This window comes from Lissotriton vulgaris, chromosome 10 (assembly GCF_964263255.1).
Source record: "Lissotriton vulgaris chromosome 10, aLisVul1.2, whole genome shotgun sequence".
Classification (NCBI taxonomy): domain Eukaryota; kingdom Metazoa; phylum Chordata; class Amphibia; order Caudata; family Salamandridae; genus Lissotriton; species Lissotriton vulgaris.
Window position 1 is genome coordinate 133856359 of NC_141698.1, and position 12613 is coordinate 133868971.

General features: G+C 45.9%; 1 protein-coding gene across 1 annotated transcript in view; it reads right to left on the reverse strand.

The window, feature by feature from the left end:
- SHMT1 (serine hydroxymethyltransferase 1) overlaps positions 1-12613 on the reverse strand; it is a 128267-nt gene that overhangs the window by 114942 nt on the left and 712 nt on the right. The gene's annotated exons all lie outside the window — the stretch shown is intronic.

Sequence of the window (12613 nt, forward strand, 5' to 3'; positions counted from 1 at the left end):
CAGACACGCGCAGCGGAGGCGAAGGAGGCGGTGGCGGCGGCGGTCGAACGGCTCCGCTGTTTCGACTACAAGGCCTATACGGTTCGGTCCATCGCAGAGGGGGATAGGTCGAGCGCGCTGCTGGCATGGCTAGCCAACCCTACGCGCCAGTCCTCACTGACGACGTCCATGCGCAAGGCAGACGGGACTGTGGTGTGCACTCAGCCTGAGATTCTGAGTTGCTACCGGCAATACTACGAAAGTTTATACCGCAGTCGCTCTACCCGAGACCCTGACTTGCTTAATAATTATCTACAGCCCCTGGAGCTCCGAACAGTGGAGCAGGACGTGGCGAAAGTCCTGGGGTCCGACATAGAATTGGGAGAGATCCGTAGCGCCATTAAAAAGATGGCGAGGAATAAGACCCCGGGCCTGGACGGCCTTCCGGTGGAGTTCTATGCAGCTTATGCTGATCTCCTAGCCCCTAGGTTATTGATAGTCTACAGAGAGGCGAAGAGGCTTGGGCGACTCCCGGGCTCGATGTGCGAAGCCTTGGTGGTTCCCCTCCTCAAGCCCGGAAGGGACTCATCCGATCCGGGATCTTACCGCCCCTTATCAATGCTGACGGTTGACTATAAAATACTGAGCAGCATCTTGGCCTCGAGGCTGCTGGGGCACATGAGCTCCCTGGTACATGAGGACCAAGCTGGATTCATCCCCAGGCGTAACATGACCATGAACATTCGCAGGTTGTTCCGCTTGCTGGGAGAACCGCTTGTGGACGCCCCGTGCCCGGTTGTCTTATCGGTAGACTTAGAGAAGGCTTTTGACAGCCTGGAATGGGACTACCTTGGTACTGTGTTGCGGAGGTTCGGTCTCGGTGAGGGCTTCATCAGGTGGACCAAGGTTCTGTATGCCTCTGCATCGGCCAGGGTTAGGGCGGGACCGCTCATTTCCTCACAATATCCGGTGGAGAGGGGCACGAGACAGGGATGTTCGTTATCCCCGCTTCTCTTTGCGCTGGCGGTGGAGCCGCTCGCACTGCACCTCCGGTCGGGAGCCCATTATGCGGGCCTGTGGACTCCTTCGGGCCCGCACCACATTTCGCTGTATGCAGACGACCTGCTGCTCTTCCTCGAGGACCCGTTCGCTGCCTTACATGGTGCTGCGACGGCGCTTACGGAGTTTGGGGAGGTCTCGGGCCTCCGGGTGAACTGGACTAAGACCTGTCTTTTCCCGGTTCGCAGGGGCACCCCTAGCCCTGCTCTCAGCAGGGAGATTAGATGGGAACCTGACTGCTTTAAATACCTGGGGGTGTACGTCTATCATGAACCATCTGACCTCCTGGATGGGAACATTGCCCGCGGCACTCGTGCACTTCGGGGCAGCATGGACTTCTGGGCCACGCTACCGCTCTCGGTGGCAGGGCGGATCGCTTTGCTCAAAATGGTGGCGCTTCCCCGGTTGTTATATCATTTCCGGACGCTGCCAATATGGGTCCCTCCGGCCACATTTCGACTATTACGATCTATGATAGTCGGATTCCTCTGGGGCTCGGGCCGCCGGCGGGTGGTCCTTAAGACCCTGATGAGGCCAAAGGATGAGGGTGGGCTTGCAGTGCCGGATTTTGAGAAGTATTATTTGGCGGCACAGCTCCAGACCTTCACCCAGGAGATCGCCCGGGAATTCCGGGGCCCAGAAGACAGAAGGGGTACGGGTATGGCCAGGCATGTTCTCTCCTTCATAGCGTTGCGACAACGTTTGGCCTTACAGGACTTGTCGCTTGAGGAGCGGACCGTTCGCCTGTGTTGGAACCGAGCTCACGCCCGGGGCCACCTAAGGATACCGTATGCGCCCGAAATACCTTTGGGGATGCTGACGGCTTTGCCCCATGGCGGCGATTGGTCGCGGTTGGCGAACTGGGAGGACGCAGGCTTACAGCTGATAGGTGACCTATACGAGGACGGGGCGCTTTTGCCCTTTCAGGGGCTCATCGATCGCTTCGAGATCCCTCGCGGCGACTTTTTGTTGCACTCGGCCCTTATCCGAGCGATTCAGGTGCACTGGAAACATGGGCAGGAGGAACCCCCTTTATCTCCGGTGTGCCAATACGCGATGATGTCTGCGGGCACGGTGAAGGCGGTCACTTGCCTTTATGGCAGACTGATCAATGAGGGGCTGGCTCCCCTCACTACTCTGAGAACCCGTTGGGAGGTGGACATTGGCAAGGAGATCCCGGAGACGACCTGGTCCCAGCTGGTGCGGCGAGCCTGGAAGGGCACACGCCACGCCCGCTTTCAATTGGTCCACTACTACGTGCTCCATAGAGCTTATCTGACCCCGGTGAAAATCAGGCGATATTTTGCTACGAATTCAGCCGAATGCCCCAGGTGCCCGGCCCAGGAAGCGGACCTGCTCCACATGTTGTGGGCCTGCCCAGGATTATCATCCTATTGGGTAGAAGTGGGGAAGACCCTGGAGGAGGTGACGGGGAGATCCTTATCGATGGACGCGGCGGTGGGACTCCTGCACTGGTTCCCTCATACCCCCAAGAACAAAATATCCAGCAAATTCATCGATTTAGGGCTGCTCCTTGCTAGGCGGGAGGTGACCAGGAACTGGAAGGCACGAGCTGGTCCAACGGGAGGCCGGTGGCACAGCGAACTTTTGAAGTGGGCGGCGGGGGAGAGCACACTGAGATACCAGCTAGCTTGGAGGCAGCGTAATGAGAAGGCGCAGGAGGCAGCGCTGGAGTGGGAAACATTAGTGCAGGCCCTTAGGGATTATTGCGCCCCCAGCGATTCTGACAGTGAGGATGCAGCTGGCCCCATGTCCCGTTAGAGGATTGAACTTTTCAGCTCTGTTGTTTTCCCCATGGGTCCTTTAGCAGATCCTGTTGCGGTAGTTACCGTGCGCTGATGGCGGGGTTGGGTAGGGGTTACTTTGGTTTTTAGCTTTTTTTGAGGGTGGGGTTTTCTTTCTGGGGTTATAGGCTTGTTTGGAAAAGCAGATGACAGACAGTGGATTATCCGGACCAGCTTTGGCGTCCTGCTGAGCCCCCATTGACTTTCGCCGCCCGACCCTAGGGTTGTGGGCTGAATGGCTATGTACGAGAAATATGGCGGGGAGACGGAGGGTTGTGCCTTATTGATTTTGCTTGCTTTATAATGCTGGTCGATTATGTAACGATTTACTGATTCCTGCAATAAAAATATATATTTTTTAAAAAAATAAAAAATAAAAAAAAAAAAATTAGTAGGTGTGTGAATTTTTGTCCAACTCCAGACCATAAGTGAACCCACCGCATCCTGCACTCTAGGCATGATTCTACATTGTAAGGGGTGTTTACCTAAAAAAAACAAGTTACCTGTAAAGAAGGTCGCGAGTGTGCATCATTCCGTCACATACTAGGTAGGTTTTACTAAGTGCAAGAAGATCTGTTACCACACCTATGGCCAGATTGAAAAAGCTTCTTACAGGAGGCCCTGAATCCATGGATATGTATAAGGGCTATCCCCAGATATACTTGCCTGGCGTGCACATACCACTCTGGTTCCAACCCTTTAAAGCTGAAGTTCCTCCCGCCAGCGCCAAGAGAAAGCCATCTATGTTTCCTCATTTTTTAAATATTTTCTTGTACTGCAGATTGGCCCATAGTGGCGACAGCTAGCTAGTCCACTCTACCGATGGTGCTTAATTAGTTATGTGTATGTCATGTATATTTATATTTCACCTCCTTACAGCATGTCACAATTAGTGTGGCTGGTATCATTTGCCCACCTTATTCCATTCAATAGAGTCATTCAGACCCACCTGGTTTACTTTTTAAGAAAAAAATCCAGCGAGCTTCCTTGCGAACCAGCATGTTCTCAATTGCAAGTGTTTCTCCGGTCACTCTTTCCAAGACTGTCCATTTAAAAATCCCTGCAGTTATGGCTTGCTTCTTCAAAATGACGGACAAGACATGTAGTGAGTTTTCCTGCTTAGGGAGTGCCAATATGTTCTTGGACCAGCACCTTGATGTTCCTTCAGGTAAGAGCAATATAGTGTAGCCTGCAGTCACAAGTCAGGCGGTAGATAACATTGGTGGTATTGCAATTGCTGAACTGGTTTTAAAACCAGGTTCTGTCACCCCCAAAGTCACACTCTTAGACACTTTAGTCAAGTTGCACACTGTGCAATTCCCATATGGGAAATGTCCTGACGGAATCCCGGTTTCCTGTTTTCGAGTATGGACCAACAGGTCCCTTAAGTTAGTTGCGTTTTTGAAGGCAAATCTCAGTTGGGACATTTTCTTCGGGCCTATATCCAAATTGTGCCAATGTTTCCTGATGATTTGTCTAATTCTGACTGACAGGGGGTCGAAAGTAGTCACAACTGGGAGGCACTCATCTTTAGTTCTTATACTTCTTTCCAGGAGTACCTCTCTTGGAGTATTCAATATTCTCTTATGTGCCCTCTTGATCATCTTCGGGGGCGGTAAGCTTTTTCCGTGAGGCGTTTGACAAGACTCTCAGATTGTTCAACATATATCCCGCTGTCAGTACAGTTCCTACGCTAACTAAAAAACTGACCCACCAGGAGATTATCCTGCAGTGTCCTAGGATGGAGCGACCGGTAATGCAGAAGGGAATTTCTGTCTGTTGGTTTCTGGCAGACAGTGGTGTAAAGTTTCAACAGACAGAAATTTGCTCTTCGGTCTGAAGTTAGAACTTTTCACAATATTAAGCACTGCCCTGGAGAAGTCCCATGTGAATAGGGACGAAACACATAGGCGGTTTGTTTTTGGACATGTCATCTTGTTTTATCAAAACGCTTGAAGACTATATGAATAAAAAAAGATGGAAAAACTATCCGAATGTGAAAAAAAATCTGGTTATTGCACTCTTGGTAGCAGTTTTTGATGTCATGTGTTCCATTATAAATAACAAACTTTGGGAGTTTGAAAAAACCTCTTTAGATTTTCTAAACTTTGTGCTCCTTAAATTGTGTATTTGTATGTATTGATTAAACTGGGTTGACCCAAAGAGTGAGCACAACTTAGACACTTGGGACAGACAGTGTGCAGGTGAAATTTAGACCATAACCGTTTAGCTGTTGCAATATCACATACAAGCTGCAACCAGAAAAGCTAACCTACATCTGAACCTTCTAAGAAAACGAAAATCCTTCATACTGCTTGTAGACCTCAAAACAGTAGTTCAATCTCTAGTCCTCTCAAGAATGGACTAGCCCCAATGAAAGCGACAAAATAATGCAGCAGAAAGACTTCTTTATTTATTTTATAAACTTATAAGGCGCGCAGCTACCCAAAAATGTTGTGGAGACCTTGCTTAAGAGTAGAAGGAACTGAGGAATTGGATTCGGACAGTGAAAAGATGATCTGAGAGTCATCAGCGTAGGTAATGAGCGTAAGTCCTGATTTGTCTGCAACATCTTCCAAAGGACGAAGGTATAGGTTGAAAAGTAGCGGGCTCAATATGGAGCCCTGAGGTACTCCATGGGGGGGCGCTGAACGTTTCAGAGCAAGCAAGGGAGGAGGTTATTTGGAACGTCCGGGGGCGCTGAACGTTTCAGAGCAAGCAAGGGAGGAGGTTATTTGGAACATCCGATTTGTCAGGAAAGACCTGATCCACTCAAGTGCAGTTCCACAGATGCCATTCCTATTTAGCGTAGTAAGTAGCTTTTCATGCGAGATGGTGTCAAAGGCCGCACTCAAATCAAGAAGAATGAGTGCGACCGTTTGACTCTCGTCCAGGAGTTTCCGGATGTTCTCAGTTACTCCTAGCAGAGCAGTCTCAGTAGAGAAACCTGCCCTGAAACCAGACTGACGGATGAAGGAGGGGAATTCTCTTCAGTGGTTAGAGCGGCGTGAATATGTCTTTCTAGAAGTTTCGAGAAAGCTGGTAAGAGTGATATGGGTCGGTAGTTGGCAAGTATCTCGGGATCAGCTGTGGGTTTCTTCAAAAGTGGACTGACCATGGCGTGCTTCCAGAGTGTAGGCACGGTCGAGAGCCTGAGAGAGGAGTTTAAAGTGTCAGGGATAATATTCAAGGACGGAACCTCCAGTTTTTTCAAGACACTAATGGGAATAGGGTCGCGGGGGAGCCAGACTTTATGGTTTTGAGGGTGGACATCAGCGTCTCAATAGTAATCAGGGGCCAGTGGTCTAAGAAGTTTGTGGCACAGGGTGTGGACTCTGAGTCATCTCGTGGGGGTGTTAAACAAGTATTCTGATTTAGGTCGCTGATTATTTTATCAATTTTTTCTGTGAAGACAATGGCAATATCTTGGCATTGAACTTTGTTTAGCGGGCGTGTGGTAGCAGTAGTTTGTGCACCTGCTAATTCCTTCACTGTATTGAAAAGTGTTCTTGCCTTGTGAGTTGCTGTGTTTATGGAGTTTGCAACGTAAAGGGCTCGGGCCTTTGAACAGGCCGTGTGATATTTATTTCTTGCTTTTAGATATATCACTTTTTTTCAGGTGCGTAGTCTTTTCGCCACTGTCTTTCGAGTGTTTTGCACTTAGATTTCACAAATTTTAAAGGATCATTAAACCAGGGGGCTGGGGGGCGATGATGAGTTCCCTTGATGTGAAGGGGGGGGGGTGGGGGGGGACAAATGTCTGCGGCTTCGCTGAGCCACGAGTGAGTTGCATTGGCAATGTTTTCCATATCATTGTTATGAGTTGGAGGATTTATGGTTAACGTGGGATTTAGTTGGTCAGTATTAAGTGTCTTCCAGTTTTTCATAGAGGTGGCTGGACAGCCGGGCTGCAGCTGGTAGTTTTAGACTGAACTGGATTAAGTAATGATCTGACCAACAAACAGGAGTTGTTTTGAGCCATCTCAGGTCATTAATATTAAAAAGAATTGGGTCGAGCAGGTGGCCTGCTTTGTGCGTGGGTCCGGAGTTCAGTAATCTCACGTTTAGAGCTGTTAAATCGTCCAGCAGGTTAGAACATGTGGCATTCGAAAGATCTTCTAGATGCAAATTTAGATCTATCAGCGAGAAATTGAGGAAAGTTGGAAAGGCGTGATGTGATTCGCTAAGTTCAGAGCCCACGTGGTAGCATTTCCAGGGGGCCTGTACATCAATAAACCAGAAAAAGTAAAATTGGGATTTAGGGTGGATTTTGAAGAGCGCAGATTCACATTCAGGGATGTCAACCGGCACAAGGCTACAGGTTAGTTCTCTACTAAAGATGATGGCGATCCCGCCACCAATTTTACCCACTCTATCTTTCCTGACTATGGCATAGTTAGGGGGGGGGGGGGAGCAGTGGCTACATCTGGGCCAGCGCTGTCATGAAGCCAAGTTTCTGTAAGGAAAATGCACAAGGTTTGTCCTCCAGTAATAGGTTAAAAATGTCGAATTTGATTTGTGCTGAGGTAAAGAGCGGCAGTTTATACTGTAAAATGAAAAATCTCAGGCCTTGGATTTGCGTTTATGTCTCCGAGTCATACTACCTTCTGTCGGGTCAGGATGGGGTATGAAATTAGTGAGAGTGAGCTGGCAGTTAAGGCATGAGGTTGTACCTGCTTGGTCAGGCCTAAGTGTAATACAATTAGCATGAAAGGCGGTGCGTAAAGCCCGCAGTTGCTCAGAGTTCATACCTGGGTTCCGTATGGCCGACTCGATATAGCTTACGGCCTAGTGCTCCGTCCTGGGCGGGCCCAGACAGGCTGGTCTTTGGAGCATATACGGCTCCGACGCTGCACGTTACCGCTGCGCGTTATAGGGGACATTAAGCTTATGTAGAGGACGGGCTCGTATTCATCTCCGCCTCTACAACACTCGCCCAATCAGTGCCTGGACCGGGAGAGAACCCGGAAGAAGGTACCGCCCTTCACCCTCCACTCAAACAAGCCTAGCGCTTGCGGTGGACCGGGCTTTCAGGGGCGTCAAGTGGCTCTGTAATAAGTAGCTCCAAACGTAGTTAAAAGGAACACAGTGCAATTTTTTACATCAATCACACGGCGATAGGAAAAGACTTTCACGTCCGCGCTGCCACATACGTTCGTAACAGCACGCGGGTGAGTGTCAGTGTCAGATTCAATTTTTTAAAAAAGGTACGAAGTGCAATGTAAAAAATTTTAAACAATCAGGAAAGTATCAATGTTATGGTTAAAAATCAATTCGACTTGCTTTCAGTTGGCGCTACAACATGCAATCTTTCCAGTGTTAACAGACACATGTCATTATGATCGCTTTCCCCATCCCTCAGGGTCATCAAATGACTGACTCCCAGTTGAAGCTAGGATCCAAATGAAGCTTGCATGCATGACACACAAAGTCCGTCACAATTCTTATTCCACATGTATTTAGGACCAAATCAAGCTATTGGGAGGCGGAAGAGATTCTAGAAGTGCTACATACCTCACAATAGAACCACCCAGATTACAAATAAATACATTTAAAAAAAAATCAGGGACGAACTTTCGCCAAATTAGCCCCCAAAATGTTGAACTCCCTACCTCCCTCAACTAGAGCTATTACCTCACTCAAGCATTTCCAGAAAAGATAAAGACTTACTGCTAGAAAAACATGAAACGTGACATGAAAGAACTATTTTAAAACGGTCATTTCACCCTATTTTATATTGTATCCTACTGTGTTATATCTTGTTCTTAGAATTCTATGTACAGAATAGCTCAAGTTACAGTTGTTCTTACTGTACTGCAACACTCATCAGCTCTTTCTATATTACTCTGAAACAGTGATGTCATGTTTGCACTTTATAAAACACTATAAAAGAAAATAAAGAAAGAAAATAAACCACCCAAGTACTCATTCTTCTCTGGGAGTAGGTGGCATTTATTTCTGTAATAGTTCCCCATAACCCGCTTTGCACAACACTACATTGCAAGTGTGTTAAGGTGCCCAACACAAAAAAAAAAAATCACAAAAAGTTTTAAAAAAAATATCTTTGAATTTTGTGGAAAAGGGACCAAACTGGTGACCAAGAGCCTAAAAATGTATCCATATAGAGACCATCAGAATTCTAAAAGTTTAAAGAAAATGAGGCTATCAGACCTGATTACAATTAAGAAGATTAAATTATTGGGAGTCAATGTCTACTAAACTGAGCGGAACATGTTCTATCTTGGCTTGGGGGGGGGGGGGGGGGAGACAATCCTGTAAGGGCATGCCAATTTTACTAGACATCCTTTCCGGGGGGGGGGGGGGGGGGGGTGTCCAGAAATGTAAGATCGAAATGTCAGACTGAAAAAGAATAACTACTTGGATAGGCATTTGACCGTGAGAAGCTAAGAGGATACATTTTCAAACTATTAGTATTGTGCTTTTTAAGGAGCAAACCATGATTGCAGGTGTGCGAACCATGCTTAAGATCAAGCTGTGGAATATTTTTTTCACACTCCAGTCTACCATTCTATGCTACCAGACACTCACCCTTCATCCCACTAACTACAAAATGAAAGATAATGCATCTGAAAATTACACTCAGACAGACCACCTCAAAAGTACATTATAACAATGTGATAAAGTCACACTGACAAAACTAACAATGTGCCCAACATTTGACTTCAGTGACTTTCATTTTGAACTAACAATGCCCAATTATAAAACAACTGTTTAAAAATCTTTAGAAGGCACAGACATTCCCAGTGAGAACTTATTTTAGGCAGACACCACACAAGCAACCAATACATAGAAATAGGAGCATCGTCAGGGAGTGGGGGAGGGCTCTAGCAACTCATTATGTTGCATAGAAATGGGAGCAATCAAGACAGAAACGTGTCCAATATAAATCAAGTTTACAGTACAATGTCTGAAAGTGGCGTTTGTTTCATACGTGTAGGTGCATTAGGGTTACAGCAGTAGGTGTCAGACATTTTAACATGCAGACAAAGCTATTCAAACTGAAATATTCTCATCCTTAAATCATAAGAGGCAAACTCATTTGTAACTAGTACACACTGCTCCAATGAGATTTTTCATTTGCCTGTACCCACAGATTGCATGTGGAGTAGATTAAAGCAGAATTCAAAATAAAGCTTTAGACCCTATACGGCCTGTCAAGAACAGGCAATAAAACAGAAAGATTGACTAAGTGGTGATCATTTTGTTTCACAATGACCAACATCGAGAGGCAATTCTCTTAAACCTGCCACCAACTGGCTGGGTTCACAGACAGAACTAAACAAAATATTAAATATTAACTTTTCAAGGAGACACACAGGTCTGTGTACTGACTTGGCCGCCAATCCAGATATCAAAGGTCCAGCATGCACACTGAGAAATGAGGTTTACCACAGGCCAAATCGGTTGTACTGTCTGGTTTATAAAGAGGTGCAACCCTTGAACAGTAGATCATTTTAGGAAATAACTTTAAAGTGGAAACCACTGTTTTTGAAAGTGCTTGCAGCTGGTGGGAAAAGCAGCTTGATATGCTTAGGAAGCTACCCAACATAACTGCATTTACAACTCCTCCTATACATTGACTAGATAATGTATATTACAAACACGCAAAGTCGGTTTCCACACAGGGAGATACATTATAAGGCAGTTGTGTTATGATTCACAGCCAGTGGCATGACACTGCACAGAAAAGGGATTTAAGAACATAGAACATGAAGATCATTAAAAGATAAAGTACCTAAAACGTGATTTTTTTTTATAAACAATTAGCAGAGAGAAACAGCCGAGATAATCTCACACAGCAACAGCTAGATAGGGAACAGCCACGCACCCAAGATGCAAGCTCATCTGAGCATACACCTGCGCGCTGCACTTCACTGCAAAGGCCTAAGATCGTCCACCTAACTCACACTCATGGGCACCACTGGGGTCTCAAAGTGCGCACATCACTGACATGTTAATACTGTCCCACTGAAATGACAGTGAAAATTAAGACACCATATTCTATGCCGTATTTGGCCGGGTGTAATGACACCTTACACTTGACAGCTAGAGGATGCTTGGCTCACCCTCACAACGTACTCCGGATTTTAAATCGTAGTCAATAACGCTATCAAACGGACCTCTTTATTAACTGATAAAACGTCCTTTGCAAAAAAACATCATGCCTGGGCTGTGATTAAGGATTATCAGAGGCTGAAGCCGCAACAATACCTTTTGGAACAATTCTCCCACCAGAAAAAACATTATCTGACTTTCATACGCGTGGGCTCTTTCCCCTCAAAGGATTTGACCCCAAAATGGAAACAAACATGGCCAACCAAGGAGTGTCGTCTCTGTGGTCAAGGGGAAGAGTCACTACTACATTTTCTATGTACTTGCTCTTTTCTATTGGAAGCCCGAAAATCCATTCTCAGGGAGGCTCTAAGGAAGGAACAAATAAGAACATGTAGAGCAACGGTCATTAAATGTCTCGGAGGGTCGTCAATTCCTCTGTCCTGTAGAGCCATAATACTATGGAAAATCGCAGCAAAGAACTGGCAAAATGCGACCCTGCCAAGCAGACAACTAATTAGCAGATTTCTCCCAAATGCATTGTTATATTCGTCATTATTTTTTAAATAATAAGCATCTCTTTATTCTGACTATAACCTTAAGCCTTTTTAGGTTTTTAAAAAATGTATATATTTTATAGCACTGTGTTTTATGATGGTTGTCCATCCCTTTATGATTTTTTAATGAATAAAATGAAAGTATATTTGACTGACTACACTTGAAAACTGTGGAAGGCTGTAGTGGGGGAAGAGGGAGTGCATTTGGCTCTTGCACCTGGCCAAGCCAGGTGGGGCGGAAGTTGACAGCCTGAGGACCTTCAAGAAGTGAACCAGATGTAACACTGGGTACCAATTAGGCAAAGACAAACTCGGTTATGTATTAAGAATAGATTACCCCAGGCGTTTAGCCTTGCCAAAGTGCATTCATATCCTGTAGCACTACTTGAAATACAGTATGACATTTTCCAGGTTTGAGCCCCCAAACAACAAAGCATTCCAATACCTCACTCACCTTCTTTATTTCAACTCCAACCTATTTTGACGCATAACTTTGCCTAACTTACAATTTGTTATGCACGCATTACCAATGGGAGTCTCATAGTGAGGGTCTTGTTAACTAAAAGCAGGGGAGCCTTCAGAGACTTTCCTAAATGTTTTTAATGACTGGCAGCGGTTCAAGCCAAGGGGAAACTAGTTTCAAAACATCGGTCACTGGGAGAAAGTCCTACTCCCCAAAAAGCGTTATTTAAAGAGAGACCAGCAACTGGCAACATGCCGTCTAAATTCCTCAATGCAAGGTTATGAAAGCATTTAAACACCATGGCCTTAAGAGATAACTCCATGTCACCGAAAACGTTTCCAGTCCTGGCCTTTCATTTAGTAAATGTACTCTTGCATGTGTAGATTTGATATAGTTCCATTGTACCATTTCAAGGTGCACAATTTAAAATACTGGATTTGCATAAGAAAATTCCAGTACTGGAAAAATACACCCATGTGGTTGTGTTTTTTAAGTAATATACCTTACCTGAAAGAATCAAAGACAAAAAATAAAACGATCACTACTAAAGTCGAAAGATTGGCCATGGAAGATCCAGATACCAGTAAGTTCATTCCCATTTACGTACTTCGTGCTGAAGCTGCCATAAGGCAATATGCAATTAAAAAAAATAGATGGAAAGCATTTAACGCAACTAA